Genomic DNA, 17,125 nt, shown 5'->3' on the forward strand with positions numbered 1-17,125 from the left:
AAGCATTAGATACTGAACGAGCTGTTGCTTTGCGTAACGGTGTAAAACACACATATTTTGATGTCAACTACACTGCTACGAAAATGTACGCAAAACCATTAGTAGATCGAACCACTGGACCGAACAAATCAACTGCAGCCATGTCCTTTAATTTTGCCGGAATGATAGGAAACAATGGTGCTCTGTGAGAAACTGTCGGCGGCTTAGCCTTTTGACATAATTTGCATTTGGCAAGAACAAATCGAATACGTTTTTCCATATTATTGAAGTAGCAATTTTCTCGTAATTTATGAAAGCATTTTCTGGGACCAAAGTGTGCATAACTGAAATGTGTATACCAAATCAGCTTATTAACCCACTCATCAGGAATACAAACTAACCAAACAGAGTTGTCGACCGATTTTCGATTGAAAAGAATGTCATTGCGAATTAAATAATGCTGTCTAATCGCTACGCTTTCCTTTCTCCTCCACTTCTCCTTAATGTCCTTCCAGATTGGATCCTTATTTTGCTCCTTAGCGATGTCCTGGAGCGAAGACGAAATAAAGTTCTCAAACGCAACACCTTGAATATACATCAAACAATAATTGTTTTATTTGCAGTCCTCTTCAGCACTTTGTTTCAAACCCATAGGTGCACGTGATAAAGCATCAGCAACAATATTTGAAGAACCCTGTATGTAAGCAATACTAAAATTAAATTCCTGTAGGTACAACGCCCATCGTGACAATCTGCCATGAGTTAATTTTGTAGACATAAGAAATTCCAGAGCTCGATGATCGGTGTAAACCTTAGTATGTCTGCCAAACAAGAATGTCCGAAATTTTGTAAAAGCCCAAACAACAGCCAAAGCTTCAAGTTCCGTAATCGAATAATTCTTTTCAGATTTAGAGAGAACACGACTTCCAAATGCAATAGTTTTCTGGACTACAACGTCGTTTTCTTCTATCTCTTGAAATAAATGTGCACCTAGGCCTTTGTATGATGAGTCCGTCGCCAAACAAAAATCTTTAGATAAATCCGTGTGTGAAAGAAGTGGGGCAGCAACTACAGCATTACGAAGTTGTTCAAATTCTGACTGAGCTTCCTCATCCCAACACCAATTAGATTTCTTTCCAGATAGTTCACACAAACGAGGTGTGGCCAAATCGTCCAATTTAACAAAGCGTCTAAGAAAATTACAGACACCAAGAAAACTACGAACATCACGTTTTGTAGTAGGAACAGCATAATTACGAATAGCGTCTAATTTTTCTGGATCAGGAAGAATACCTTCTGTAGAAATAATGTGACCGAGAAATTTCACCTGAGAACGACCAAATTCAGATTTTTCTAAGTTCACCGTAATGCCAACTCTTGCAAAAATACGTAATAATGAATCCAAAATTTTGTTGTGCTCGCTCCAAGAATTTTTAGCAATAAGAATGTCGTCAACATATGAAGTAATATTGTCACGAAGATAAACAGGTAAAATTTCATTTAAGCTACGAATGAATGCTGCTGAAGATACAGTAAGTCCAAACGGTAATTTCCGAAACTGGTAACAGTTACCAAAGGCTAAAAAGGCAGTGTATTTTCTACAATCAGGGTGGAGTTCTATTTGCCAAAAACTTGCGCGCATGTCAATCGTGGATAAAACTTTAATTCCATGGAAATGTTGAAGAAGTTCATCTAAATTTTGTGGGCGGTCAGTTTCAGGAATGATGATATTATTTCTCTGTCTGGAATCCAGAACCAAACGAATTGACCCATCCTTTTTAAGAACAACGTGTAATGGGCTAGTATAAGGACTGACTGCAGGCTCAATAATGCCCTGATCTAACATGTACTGAAGTTCATTCTTAACCTTGTCTCTGTAAGCCAAAGGAATAGCGTACGTTTTCCCCCGAAATGGTGTGTGTTCTTTTACTTTAAATAAATATTGTAAGCCTTGTATAGTTCCCGTGTGATGACTAAACACTGTAGCATGTGAAGTCAAAATTTGGTGCAGCTCTTCTCTTGCAACGTCATCTGGCACTTCAGCTTTCTTAACCTTTTCATTAATCAGTTCTTCGCTATTAATTATATCATCCATCGCGTCTCTGTATCTATTGTCATTGTCATGAATAAACACATTGTCGTCATAATGCTCAACGAAAACATCAGAAGTAAGAAACCTTAAACATTTTGTATCTGACTCAGATCTTGTTAAACACTCGAAAAATTTCAAACATTTCGGCATTCCGGCAACAGTCAAATTCACACTTCCCTCTTTAAGGTTCAAAATTGACTTATGTGCGTTAAGAAACTCCATACCTAATATAATTTGTGTACTGAGTAATGGAACAATAATAAAATTAGCAGAAAATTCGTATCCTTGACAATTGAAATTTAGGTTGGTCTGTTGTTTAACTTCTACACCTTTTCCAGAAATCGCTCCTCGAATTGTAGTTTTAGAAATAGGTAACACAGGACAGGCAATAGTCCTTTCACATATACGAAAAACTGATTCACTAATGACGTTCAATGGGCTCCCAGAATCTAAAACTGCAGTGAACTTATTCTTACCCACACATACTTCAATAACAGGATGTAAAAATGCGTCTACATTATTTTCCTTTTCGTCTAACAAAATGTCTCTCATGTCTTCCAGGCGTACGTAGTGTAAACCCGTAGTGTCATTACTTTCTGAACCGTCTATATTGCTGCCAGAAGCCGAAGCTGCTAGTCATTGTCGATTGTTTGCGTCACGTCGATCCATTTCTACGATTTGCACTTGTCTCTCTGAAGTTCTGTCACGTGGAGGATGCCAATTAGGTCCCTCCTGTCTGTTAGATACAAATTCTTGGTTGTGTCTGTTATTAAAATTTCTGTTTTCCTGTCTGTCTGCATAGCTACTTCTTGTGTAGTTTCGACTGTCACTTATGAAATTATTGTTGTATCTACTACCCGGATGATTTCTGTAGTAAGAATTTCTATTACTGTTTGAATAATTTCTGGCTTGATAATACCGATTACTGTTTCCGTATGATTGATCATTCCGGTACGAATTACCGTTATTATAATTGTCTGTGTAATTTCTGTTAGAACGTCTGTTATTGTCATAAGGCTGGTATCTACTGTCCTGTCTGTTACGTCTGTCATTGTCAAAATTACCCATATAACGCCTGTTCCGATCACTATTCCTTTTCTCTGAAAATCTATTGTAATTACTGTTACTGAAAAAGTTACAAGAAGTCCCGTCGTCGTTGTCATACTCAAGTTCTTGCAACAAAGTCTTAAAAGTCTCGATGTCGTCTTTACATCTTCCAGCTAAAGCAATTTGTCTTATGGATTGTGGCAGCTTAGTTAAACAAATGCGAATTAATTCAGTCGGGCTATAAGGGTTGGAAAGGAACTGATTCTTTCGAATCATGTCTTCAAAATATTCCGCTGGCGTGCGGAACTCAGACTGTTTGAAATTACGCTGCATAATAAGACTGTGTTTGACTCTGTCTTGCGTGTTTTCGGACCAATATGCCGATAGAAATGCATGATAAAAATCATTCAGATTATTACAATCTCTAATGTGTGCGCGCATCCGCGTCGCCGGTTCGTTTTCTAAATATCCACACATAAATTCCAGTTTGTGACTTAGTGGCCAATTTGGTGGAAGTGCGTACATAAATTGATCTAACCATGAACATGGATGTATGTCATTCTTAGAATTGCGGAAGATCTTAAATTTCCGAACAGTCAAAAAGTGTTTATAGTCAAAGTTTTCGCCTCGTGGCGACAAAGACCTACCGCGTCTGTCCCAGTCCCAATGCCGATTATTGTCAAGTTCGCGCGCCTGGCGCTCTCTTGATGCATCCCGTAAATGAAACAAATTATTTTCTTCAAACCCCTCTGGTATCTGTGATTCTAAATTTCTTTTGCCGTCTTTTCCTACGATTTCGCCTTCAATTTGTTTGACTTGTTTTTTTAATGCCTCAAATTCCCTTTTCACGCGTTCATTAAATTTTCCCTGATTTTCAACATGTTTACTTATGCTCTGGTACTCTTCGGTTTCTGAAAATGGCAATGGAGCTGTGTCATCTGAATCTCTGTCCCCATTTAAACTAAGATTTGTCAATTTATCTGAAATCTCCTCCACTCTTTCCGATAAGTCACCAATTTGTTCTTTCTGTTTATTTACGTCTTCCGTAAGTTTCGCGACTCGCGTTTCAGTATTAACGCATTTAGTAGTTAACTGTTCATACTGTTGTGTTAGGTTATTTAATCTGTCATTTGGTACAGATTCCTCGATTCTCTCAAATATTTCTTCCTTATCTTTTGCACGTTGTAAATTTAACTCTGAAAATTTCTGTACTATCACGCGATCTCTTTCTTCCTGTTCTCTATCCTGTTCCCTTTGTCTAATGTCTACTGCACTTAATCTATTATTGTGAGAATTCAAAATCGGTTGTACTTCTTCTCTGATTTCTTTCTTTAATTCATCTTTCATATTTTTGAAACATGTCCCTATTCGTGAGTCTAACCGTGTTTCCATTGTTCCCATCTGTGTTTTTAATTCAGATCTAAACTGTGTTTCCATTGTTCCCATATCATTTTTTAATTCAGATCCCAAAGTTCCCATCTCAGTTTTAATTGTTCCTATCTCTGTTTTTAATTCAGATCGAAACTGCTCCATTGTTCCCTTATCTGTTTTTAATTCAGATCGTAAATTTAATATTGCACTCATCAACTGCTCCAGATTAACTTGTTCGAAATTCTTTTCGCCCCTAACATTTCCCGTAAAACTAACTTCCTTCGTCATAGCAGTAAAGCTATCTGAGTTCGATACTATTCCAGAATCTTCTGTCGTTAATCTCGGATTCTGTGAATTTTCTGATTGAGAAAAATTTTGAAATGGTTCCCGACTATTTTCCCGACTTATTACATTGTTTTCCACTTCATTATCCATCATACTGTTTTCCTCTGTTGGCGAGTTCGCCATGTTAACAATTTCGTCATTCTCACTATTCATCATTTTTGCCTTTTTCATCGATCGCGTAATCATTTACAAAACATACAAAACTCGTCACTATATGAAAATTACACACAATGACTCTTTATCTTCAACAATACCATTCACATGAAATATTTCCCTCAAACACGATTAATCGAACAATTGAAATAATTGCACCAAATCGTCAAACGCGTATACAAGGCAATAAAAATTAACTTTTGAAAAATACCATTAGAAGAATGCCAATTACCAAATCTACACATGCAAAATAGACTACAATTACTAAACTACAAATTACTAGAACAATACTACTGTCTACTATTTTTACAATCAGAAGAATTCCAAGGGACGATCCGAAGCAGCGGTCGCCACGTGCATGGGTGCTTAATTAAAATAAAGATATAAGAATGCAATGCAAATACTTTTTAATTTTCTGTCGCTGTATGTCCGATTACGCTGTTTCGTAAACGGCTGGCCCTGACTAGTTTTTGTACGCAATCTGACTGCATGTAACAACCACAAAGAATGAAATAAAAATTTCAGTTAATACAATTAATTAATTAAGTCCCCAGCAACTATAAAACCTACGAAACCAACAAAGCACAAATGTAGCTGTTCTGTATGTGGTAGTATGACTCAACGCACATCTGGCACGGATCTTCTTCAACAAGACAAGAATTTTTAAATACCAATTATACTGACGTGATAAAAGAAAATTACAAATACTATAATTGTGGAAGAAAACCAAAATTACACTCTAATACAAGAACACACGCCAGATGCTTGTTGAGTGAACCTGTAATGACACATTATTCAGGTCACTGAAAGAATAAAAGAATAAAAGAAAATACCTCCATATATATTGACGAAATGCACTCTGACCATTACAATATCTCCATTAGAACATCATCATCTCTCCCAGCAAACCACTGCATAAAACATGGAACAACACTCTCCACTACCGCATCTCACTCTGACTTCAGCTACAAGCAGTGTCCACCACAACTTCTCGGCAAGAACTGCTTGCCGCTACGTCTCAATAATCACTGCCAGTGGAGGCGGCGGAACAATACTCTCTGGCGCGATTTCTGGCGCTGTGGCTCAGTGTAGCCACCTTTCACAGTGTGGGCATGAAAATAGCTTTAGGTGTCTTATTTTGAAAATGTTTAGTAAGAAAAGTATGAAATTTCTTAGTGTTTATACTGTATGTTTGTAATTTTTTTTTTTCTCCCAACTGAAGTTGGATGGAATAATTTTTTTTTTTTTTTCGCAGCCAGCACCACTTAGGTGTTATAGATGTTTCCTTGAAGTATCCCTTACAGGAAACTTCAACGAAACATGGGGCATGTGTAACACCATAACTCTAGTACTCTACTGATTTATTTATTTTTTTATTTAATATTACATCGTTAAGCTCCTGTAAATGTCTTTGATTGAATAGATAACACAAAATTGTATACTCTTTTCTTTGTTAAAACTTTGATGTTGTGGTTTGTTTCTATGCAAATTAGTGTATCTGTCATTTAAATTCTTTGTCCCATTTGGAGGGAACAAAACTCACTATATATAATTGTAATTTCTGTGTGAATAATTTTTTGTAGAAATGTCAGTATGTGCAAATGTTCTGTCTTATTTAATGTATTTGTTTGCTGTTATGTAAACTGCTGATCCTCACTTAGGGTTGTTAGTTAATTTGTATGTAAAAGTTGTTGTGGTTCCCATAGGGAACAGAACTGTGTAGCGCGCGCAAATTGTGGTTGGCCTAGGTAGAAAAGGTGGAATAGTCAGTCGGAGACGAGCTACGAGTCGGAGACAAGCTACGAGTCTGTGCACTGCCATGTAAAAGATGCATATTGTGCTGGTTCCGAAAGAGGCTTTTTCTGCTACTTTCCAATGCCTCGGATGGATGGATAAATAGCTAGAACTATTCTGTAATTGGTATCTGTCGTCGCCACCAAGAAATGACAGAGTCCAGCAATTCTACCTGCAATTCCACCTAACAACATGCAGTTGCCACCACATTGCACAATCATTACATCGGAATACTACAATGATGTACATTGAAGGATCAGCTTAATGGATGTGTTAGTGTGCTCAAATATAAGGTAATTTATATCTGAATTTATGTACCTTCCTTGATTTTTTCCTTATCATAACACCTCTCAGGTTCCTCTCCGTTTGAACTAAAGTGATTACCGAGTGTCCCTACTGAAAGAACATTTATGACCAATGTTATGCTAATTAATGCCTCTTGAACTTAGTAAAAAGAAAGTTAAAATTAATGTGGCAAGGGAGTGAGTTAAAGTAAATGTTGTTTGCTGAAAATAATTTTCCTATTAAAACTGCTTATTAAAGTGCTGTTGCCAATTTCAAAATTAAAAGTTCTTAAGACTGGGGCTTATAAAGTAAATGATCACATGGTTGTCTGTAGTAAATTCTAAAAGGTGAGTCAGTTTCTTGCAATTTTATCAACATTGTGTTTCACTGTAGTAAAAGTGGGAAACTGCAATAGTAGAAAACTATATGTTCATGATTGCTAAGTGTTTGTCTCTCTTGTGTATTAGAAGTGCATATTAATAGTATAAAAGGATTCACAGTTTGTCTATTGTATTAATGCGCGGTAACAAGTAACAGAAAGACCACTAATTAGTAAAACCATAATTTCTTTAAGCCCTGAAAGTAATAGTGTGTTTCGCTATCTCTTATAATTTTGCAAATAGTTTGTGCTGCTCCAGTTGTTAGCTTCAATCTTAAAACATATGTGTGTGTCAGAGTTCATTGCACTCGCGTGTGGTTAAGTCTAGGTTGTGTTTGTCCATTATAGTTACTTATACCTACTTTCTTAAACGAGAACGTTAATCTTTCTCTTGCCTAATTACGCTGGCGACCATTTCCTTTATTCTATAAACAGTATAGCTAGGCAAAATTTTGTTTGCTACTGTTCAAATATTTACGTAATTCTCACTTTCACTTCCGATAAGCCACCTCCATTAGGTACAACACGGTCAACATAACAAAATTCCTCTCAGGGGGTAACACTGCTCTGTTGCTTCATACCATTATTACTCCAACAAAATAATTCTGTTTTGCAAATTGCCTCCAGTTTTGAGGTTATGGAAATACGGAAGCGTCCGATCCCGCCCGTCTGCTTTGACCCATGACGTTACAAATATGGCGGAAACAAAAACACACACACTTTCCACAAGAAGCCTAATGACACTAACGGGACAAGCGCGGGAAATGGGGTGTTTTGGGTGGGGGGCAAACTAAATATAAACAAATTTAGACGCCTTGTGTAGCTACAATGTGTAAGTGAAGACAGCCATGTATGAATACCCGCCCACCTCCCCAGGGGTCGTAACCCCTGCAACCCATGAAAGATAAAGATGCTTCAGTAGCTGATTAGTGTTTTTTGTCTTTTAAAAAAAAATCTCACGGGATAGAACGAACAGATCAGAAAGATAAATATAATAAAGTAAAACAGAAATTGGAGGAAACAGATAATTAATATAAGTAATAAGTGTTTTTAAATTTTAAAAAAAATCTCACGAGATAGAACAAACAGAGCAGAAAAGTAAATAAAATAAGATAAAACAGAACTGGAGACAGCCACACTCAAACCAAACTCCGCGCCGTCATGACGTCACACACAACACCCTTACGTCACGGGTCAAAGCCGACGCGTGGGATCGGACGTTTCTGTCGACCGCAAAATTACATACTAATGTGATTTTATCCTGTTACCTCCTTAAGCTGTCTTCTCTGACAAAGGTGCCCTGCTTCAAATAGTTCAGTGGAGCATCCTCTATGTCCTGTACATTAGTTACAGTTAACTTGTAACGGAACATATTAAAGGCTTTACTGTACCGAAGTATGCGATACCCTCCAAATTCAACCAGTTTATGATTATAGAAAAGTTATTGTGTATGTTAACAATGATTGCATAACATGTCTGCATAAACAGTCAACCCATTAAATTATACTGAGTAACTGACCCACACAAAAGTTAATATCACTTGATCACTGATACAGCAAATGTCATCATGAAAAAACACTGAGTTCATCTTAAATAATTTATATGAAGTACGAAAAGTAGTGGCCAACTTACATATTTTGGATCTCCTTAAATAAAAATCACCCAGTGAAACCTATTTGTTCACTATGAGCGTTTTCACTCAGTATTCACGTAAGCAATCCTATTTTAGACGAAAACCAATGTAATTCTTAATAATTCATATTATTTACTTATTTATGCAAATTAGAGAAGTCAATTGACAAACTTCTAAAAAACGGCCTTTTTGTAACAAAGAATTATTCTGTCAAGTCAACAAATCTGTCTGTCATTTTAATAACATGTTAAATTATGTCACTCGATGCAAATGAATAACTTTTCTGCACAAATTATGATAACAGATGTACATGTGACTTATAAACTATATCTCTTTTTAGTAGTTCTTTGACAATGTTATAAATACGAGCAGCAAGAAGGGTCGAGAGGCAGTCGGAATGTCACTTTGGTAAAGTGTGTTTGTGTTTTATTGTTTGAGGTGGATAAACAATGCAAAGAACATGTAACGGAAATACTACTTTGTGTTGTGTCATGGTCTTTGGTGGACAGTAGAATTAAGATGGCCACCAGAGTAATAAATATTTGAAGTTTACATATTTGTTGGTTTCGCTCGTTCTTTATCATCAAAAGCATATAAAAAACACGGGACCTCATGTTTTTTAACCCTAGACAACCAGATGTAGAGCCAGCATCAGCATCGAGAGACAGCAGCGATCCAGCAAGTAGCAGCGATTACTACAACACAATGCATTTTAATGGCGCCAACCTAACATCAAGTGCTAACAAGCTCCGTAAATGGGAGTGAAATAGTGCGATTATAGCAATTAGCAATATCTACGACCAGGTGACCCTTACAAACTGCAAATACCATTTTGTGCTGTATTTTACAAAATGTGCTGAAACTGACGGCCATCAGCCTCAATGCAAGCATGACATTGGCAAAATATCCGGCTGTTGTGGCCGAGCGGTTATAGGCGCTTCTGTATGGAACCACGCGACCGCTACGGTCACAGGTTCGAATCCTGCCTCGGGCATAGATGTGTGTGATGTCCTTAGGTTAGTTAGGTTTAAGTAGTTCCAAGTTCTAGGGGACTGATGACCTCAGATGTTAAGTCCCATAGTCCTCAGAGCCATTTGAACCAAACAAGATTCTGACGCACCCCGACAAACATCCCTGGTCTGTTTCGAATAACATCACAGGCAGCTACAATTCTGACAGCTAGTTCCATCTCTGTATCCAGTGGGGTCACACATACAAGTGCCTTCACATATCCTCATAGGAAATAATCAAGGTGATTCAGGCCAGAGGACCTCACAGACCATAGAATAGCACCTTCGCCTCCAGTCCAGCGACTAGGAAATATAGCACTGAGATGGTTGTGGACATCCACACTGAAGTGATGTTGTGCATAGTCATGTTGTATCCATGTCCTCTCGTGAACAGCCAAAGGCACATTCTCCGACAACTCAGGTAGAACTCTGTAGCAATTGTTATATATTTATTGACCAACTCTTGAAAGGTGGCTACACTGAGTCACAGCGCCAGAGATTGCGCCAAAGAGTATTATTCAGCCGCCTCCACAGGCAGTTCTTGTCGAGAAGTCGTAGTAGGCAGTGCTTGCTCAGAAGCGGTGGTAGGCAATTCTTGTCGAGAAGTCGTAGTGGAGAGTGCTTGTTGAGATGTAGCAGTGGTGAGTCGTTGTTGAGAAGTTCCCATGGAGAGTGCTTGTTCAGATGTTGTCATATTATTTTGATGGGCTAGACACCAGATATTGTTGGATTGGGGATGCTGTAATGATCAGAGTGTGCTTTTCCTCAATATATATGAAGGTAAAAAATTCCTTTTTTTTATTATTTCAATGTCTTAAACAATAATACCTCTTGGTCACAGGTTTAGTCAACAAAGCATCTGGCTCGTGTTCTTGTATTAGACTGTATTTCTGGTTCTATGTGCAATTATAGTATTTCTGGTTTTTTTAAAAATTACTTCAGTATAAATGGTGTTTAAAATATCTGGTCTTATTGAGGAAGAACCGTGCCAGATGTGTACGTTGAATCACACTTCCACACACAGAACAGTTACACTTGTGCTTTGTTGTTTCGTAGCTTTTATAGTTGCTGGGGACCTGAACTTGAAAAAATCTGAATTTGGTCGTTCTCAGGTGAAATTTCTTGGTCATATTATTTCTACAGAAGGTATTCTTCCTGATCCAGAGAAACTAGACGCTCTTCGTAATTATGCTGTTCCTACTACAAAACGTGATGTTCGTAGTTTCCTTGGTGTCTTTAATTTTCTTAGACGCTTTGTTAGATTGGACAATTTGACCACACCTCGTTTATGTGAACTATCTGGAAAGAAATCTAATTGGTGTTGGGATGAGGAAGCTCAATCAGAATTTGAACAACTTCGTGATGCTTTAGTTGCTGCTCCACTTCTTTCACATCCGGATTTATCTAAAGATTTTTGTTTGGCGACGGACTCATCATACAAAGGCCTAGGTGCACACTTATTTCAAGAGATAGAAGAAAACGGCGTTGTAGTACAGAAAACTATTGCATTTGGAAGTCGTGTTCTCTCTAAATCGGAAAAGAATTATTCGATTACGGAACTTGAAGCTTTGGCTGTTGTATGGGCTTTCACAAAATTTCGGATATTTTTGTATGGCAGAAATACTAAGGTTTACACCGATCTCCGAGCTCTGGAATTTCTTATGCCAACAAAATTAACACATGGAAGATTGTCACGATGGGCGTTGTATCTACAGGAATTTGATTTTAGTATTGTTTACATACAGGGTTCTTCAAATATTATTGCTGATGCTTTATCACATGCACCTATGGGTTTGAAACAAAGTGCTGAAGAAGACTGCAAATAAAACAATTATTGTTTGATGTACATTCAAGGTGTTGCGTTCGAAAATTTTATTTCTTCTTCGCTCCAGGACATCGCTAAGGAGCAAAATAAGGATCCAATCTGGAAGGACATTAAGGAGAAGTGGAGGAGAAAGGAAAGCGTAGCGATTAGACAGTATTATTCAGTTCGCAATGATATTCTTTTTAAACGAAAATTGGTCGACAACTCTGTTTGGTTAGTTTGCATTCCTGATGAGTGGGTTAATAAATTGATTTGGTACACACATTTCAGTTATGCACACTTTGGTCCCAGAAAATGCTTTCATAAATTACGAGAAAATTGCTACTTCAGTAATATGGAAAAACGTATTCGATCTGTTCTTGCCAAATGCAAATTATGTCAAAAGGCTAAGCCGCCAACTATTTCTCACAGAGCACCGTTGTTTCCTATCATTCCAGCGAAATTAAAGGAGATGGCTGCAGTCGATTTGTTCGGTCCAGTGGTTCGTTCTACTAATGGTTTTGCGTATATTTTGGTAGCAGTGGAATTGACATCAAAACATGTGTGTTATACACCTTTACGCAAAGCAACAGCTCGTTCAGTATCTAATGCTTTCATCAAACATTTTCTTAAAGAAGTGGGTCATGTTGATAAAGTTATATCAGATAATGGATCACAGTTTTGTTCTAAAATTTGGCTTCGTACTCTACGGCGTCGTAAGATTAAACCAATTTTCATTTCACTTTTTCACCCTCAATCTAACGCTTCAGAGAGATGGATGAAGGAAATCAATAAATTGTGTCGACTTTATTGTCATCAGAATCATAGAACGTGGGATCAGTATCTTCATATTTTTCAAAACATTCTGAATGAACTCCCTAATGATTCAACTTTTTTACTGCCTATATTGATATTAAAAAATAAAGCAACGACAAATCGCATTTCTGAAATCGTTCCTTTTCCGCCTACATGGAAACTGCGGCATTCTGAAGTTGTGAACCTGGCTCTGCAAAATATTGCATCTGCGGCTGCTAGAAGAGAGAAATCAGCTAAACGTCCTGGTCGTTTAAAAACCTTGTCAGTTGGTCAAAAGGTGTTAATTAAGTCTCACCGTTTGTCTCACAAGGGAAAAGGCTTGTGTCGCAAATTTTTTCTGCTTTATAACGGTCCATATAAAGTACGCAAAATTATTCATGATAACACTGTCGAAGTAGAAACTCTTAAATCTCGGCGCTCTAAGGGAATACATCACATATCGAACGTTAAAATTTTTGTGGAATGACATACTTTCGAGAAACCAACAGTTATACGTAAACATGCAGAGAGTACAAGAATACCGCGCCGTGTTCCGGCGGCGGCACATACTCAAAGCAACAGTCAACTCTGCGCGGCGCACAAGGCAGTCGTTGACCGTAAACAATTACTTCCTGCATCACGCGTACCTACAGCTGATCGAGCGCTCAGTGCGAATGCACTGACAGCCGTAAACAAATATACAGTCTAATTTCTCCGAATAAAATCAGCATAAAGCTATAGTGGCTTGATAAATTATGTTATTAACGTTCAGTATTTTTCAGGATACGGTTGTATAAAATATTTAAGAACTTCAGGTAAATTCTGTGTGTGTCCGACGTTAAGAGGACTTGCTATCGAGAAATTTTCAGGAAGAATGTAATTTCGAAGAAGAAACTAATAAACTAAAAAGGTAACTATCAATTGAGTTTATTTTTCAGGTAACAAATTCCCCTTAGGTACGTACTTTAGACGTAATTTGCTGCTCGCGATTTCGTGATTTATACTTTGTGTTAACTGATTTTGACAATGATTGATTAATGAACAGTGTTGTTAATTATGTATATTATGCATCGCTTGGCTGCACTGCTTTTTTCACTGATGTCACATTTTTTTTATTTGTGCCTGCTGTGCTTATTTATTTAAATTATAATTGTCACCTGATTAGTTGTGCTGATATGGTTATGTATGTAAGTTATACTTTGTGATTTATCTGCTTGCACTTTCATGTTTACTTATTAAGATTACATATGAACATTTATTTGCTTATGCTGATATGATGCTAATGACCTGTTTATCATGTAAGATACATATTTGCTGCTTTGCGTATGAATTGCAGATTTATACATTTCTGTTTGTTGTCATAACTACTCTTTATTTTGGTATATAGAAAAGCTGATATACTGTGTACAAACATAGAGTTTAGGTCACACTATGGTATTAATTATAAATTGTTCGGTTGGCAGAGCTTCGTTATAGGGATTGTGCTACATCCATTTGTTGACATTGTGTTCTCTACTGGTATATTTACTCGCTGTTACATGTTTTGCTTACGCTCAGTGCTTTATATTTTAAGATAAGAAAATGAACTGCTATAATTCTACGAACGACATTAGTACAAGAAACTTCATTGAAGTCACATGAGCTGGAGGTTTTATGGAAGCTGTACAAATTTATGCTAATAGAAAGGAAGATAACGACATGAAATACCAATACTAGGTTTAGACCATTGACAGTTATTACACTGCATTCTTCGTGAGCAATTGAATTAGTAAGTGACACTTGACACAAAAAATACTCCACATGTTTGCTTCTGTTTTGCCATGATTCTTGAAGTGGTGTACACACTGTGAAATATTACGATTTATTCATTCAAAGTCTTATGTGATCTTTCATACTACACTCCTGGAAATGGAAAAAAGAACACATTGACACCGGTGTGTCAGACCCACCATACTTGCTCCGGACACTGCGAGAGGGCTGTACAAGCAATGATCACACGCACGGCACAGCGGACACACCAGGAACCGCGGTGTTGGCCGTCGAATGGCGCTAGCTGCGCAGCATTTGTGCACCGCCGCCGTCAGTGTCAGCCAGTTTGCCGTGGCATACAGAGCTCCATCGTAGTCTTTAACACTGGTACCATGCCGCGACAGTGTGGACGTGAACCATATGTGCAGTTGACGGACTTTGAGCGAGGGCGTATAGTGGGCATGCGGGAGGCCGGGTGGATGTACCGCCGAATTGTTCAACACGTGGGGCGTGAGGTCTCCACAGTACATCGATGTCGTCGCCAGTGGTCGGCGGAAGGTGCACGTGCCCGTCGACCTGGGACCGGACCGCAGCGACGCACAGATACACGCCAAGACCGTAGGATCCTATGCAGTGCCGTAGGGGACCGCACCGCCACTTCCCAGCAAATTAGGGACACTGTTGCCCTTGGGGTATCGGCGAGGACCATTCGCAACCGTCTCCATGAAGCTGGGCTACGGTCCCGCACACCGTTAGGCCGTCTTCCGCTCACGCCCCAACATCGTGCAGCCCGCCTCCAGTGGTGTCGCGACAGGCGTGAATGGAGGGACGAATGGAGATGTGTCGTCTTCAGCGATGAGAGTCGCTTCTGCCTTGGTGCCAATGATGGTCGTATGCGTGTTTGGCGCCATGCAGGTGAGCGCCACAATCAGGACTGCATACGACCGAGGCACACAGGGCCAACACCAGGCATCATGGTGTGGGGAGCGATCTCCTACACTGGCCGTACACCACTGGTGATCGTCGAGGGGACACTGAATAGTGCACGGTACATCCAAACCGTCATCGAACCCATCGTTCTACCATTCCTAGACCGGCAAGGGAACTTGCTGTTCCAACAGGACAATGCACGTCCGCATGTATCCCGTGCCACCCAACGTGCTCTAGAAGGTGTAAGTCAACTACCCTGGCCAGCAAGATCTCCGGATCTGTCCCCCATTGAGCATGTTTGGGACTGGATGAAGCGTCGTCTCACGCGGGCTGCACGTCCAGCACGAACGCTGGTCCAACTGAGGCGCCAGGTGGAAATGGCATGGCAAGCCGTTCCACAGGACTACATCCAGCATCTCTACGATCGTCTCCATGGGAGAATAGCAGCCTGCATTGCTGCGAAAGGTGGATATACACTGTACTAGTGCCGACATTGTGCATGCTCTGTTGCCTGTGTCTATGTGCCTGTGGTTCTGTCAGTGTGATCATGTGATGTATCTGACCCCAGGAATGTGTCAATAAAGTTTCCCCTTCCTGGGACAATGAATTCACGGTGTTCTTATTTCAATTTCCAGGGGTGTAAGTACTCGCACCTACTTACTGAAAGTTATTCAAACTGAAGGCTGTTAGAGGTCATGTATGCATTTCTTTTATTTTATGATGGACAAGGTAACCAAAATGTATTTTATAATTCATAATGAGTATAAGATTTGGGTCAGATGGATTACACAGAGGTTGTGTGTGGACATTGTGTCTTCGGATTGTATGGGATGATGAATTGAAGTTTGCACTAGGATTTTGTCTGTACTTGTTCGAGGAGACTGACTAGGGGAAAGAGTTGTTATGGAAGTGAAATGATATTGGTAATAAGGTTTATATATATCGACATATTGACGAGGTATTATTGAGATATTGAGATTGTGTGAAGTTGATGATTATTGGAGTTTTGGTGGACAAGAGGTAAGGTAAATGATATTGATGATAAGGTTTATATGTATCGACGTAAGAGGTATTATTGAAGTATTAAGATTATGTGATGATGATGATGATTATTGGAGTTTTGGTGGACAAGAGGTAACGTAAATGATATTGATGATAAGGTTTATATGTATTGATGTAAGAGGTATTATTCAAGTATTAAGATTATGTGATGATAATGATTATTGGAGTTTTGGTGCATAAGAGGTGAAGTAAGTGAGGAGCACTTTTTTTTTTTTTTGTTTGCTGGTCTATATGGAACAAGGAGGATGAAAATGGCAGACTAGAACACTCAAGTAGAAGGAAGATAGTCTACACACACACTTTGTTAAATCACTAAGCAGTATATACTTTTTTTTTTGGAGAGAGGAAGCATTTGCATATCTTGGCACACTGACAGTTGTTCAGCAACCGTACATTTTGATTTGGCTTGGCAAACATTGGTCTTTACATGATGACTATGACGTTGACTAACTATTATTGACTGTTATACATTGCTGCCACTACTACTTGATACACAAGTTGAACATAAAAGTTTGGACAGAATTGCATTTACACAGTTAACACTATTCAATTACACAGTAGTACTTAAATGTGGATGAAAGATGAGTGAGTGTGTTTTGTGTGTTTCCCCTTCCTGATCCCAAATAATTGGTACCGACCTATCTCCTAAATATTATTTTACTTGTTTGTTCTGGCTTGCACTGACACCCATAAATAT

Source organism: Schistocerca cancellata, chromosome 2 (genome assembly GCF_023864275.1).
Source record: "Schistocerca cancellata isolate TAMUIC-IGC-003103 chromosome 2, iqSchCanc2.1, whole genome shotgun sequence".
NCBI lineage: Eukaryota > Metazoa > Arthropoda > Insecta > Orthoptera > Acrididae > Schistocerca > Schistocerca cancellata.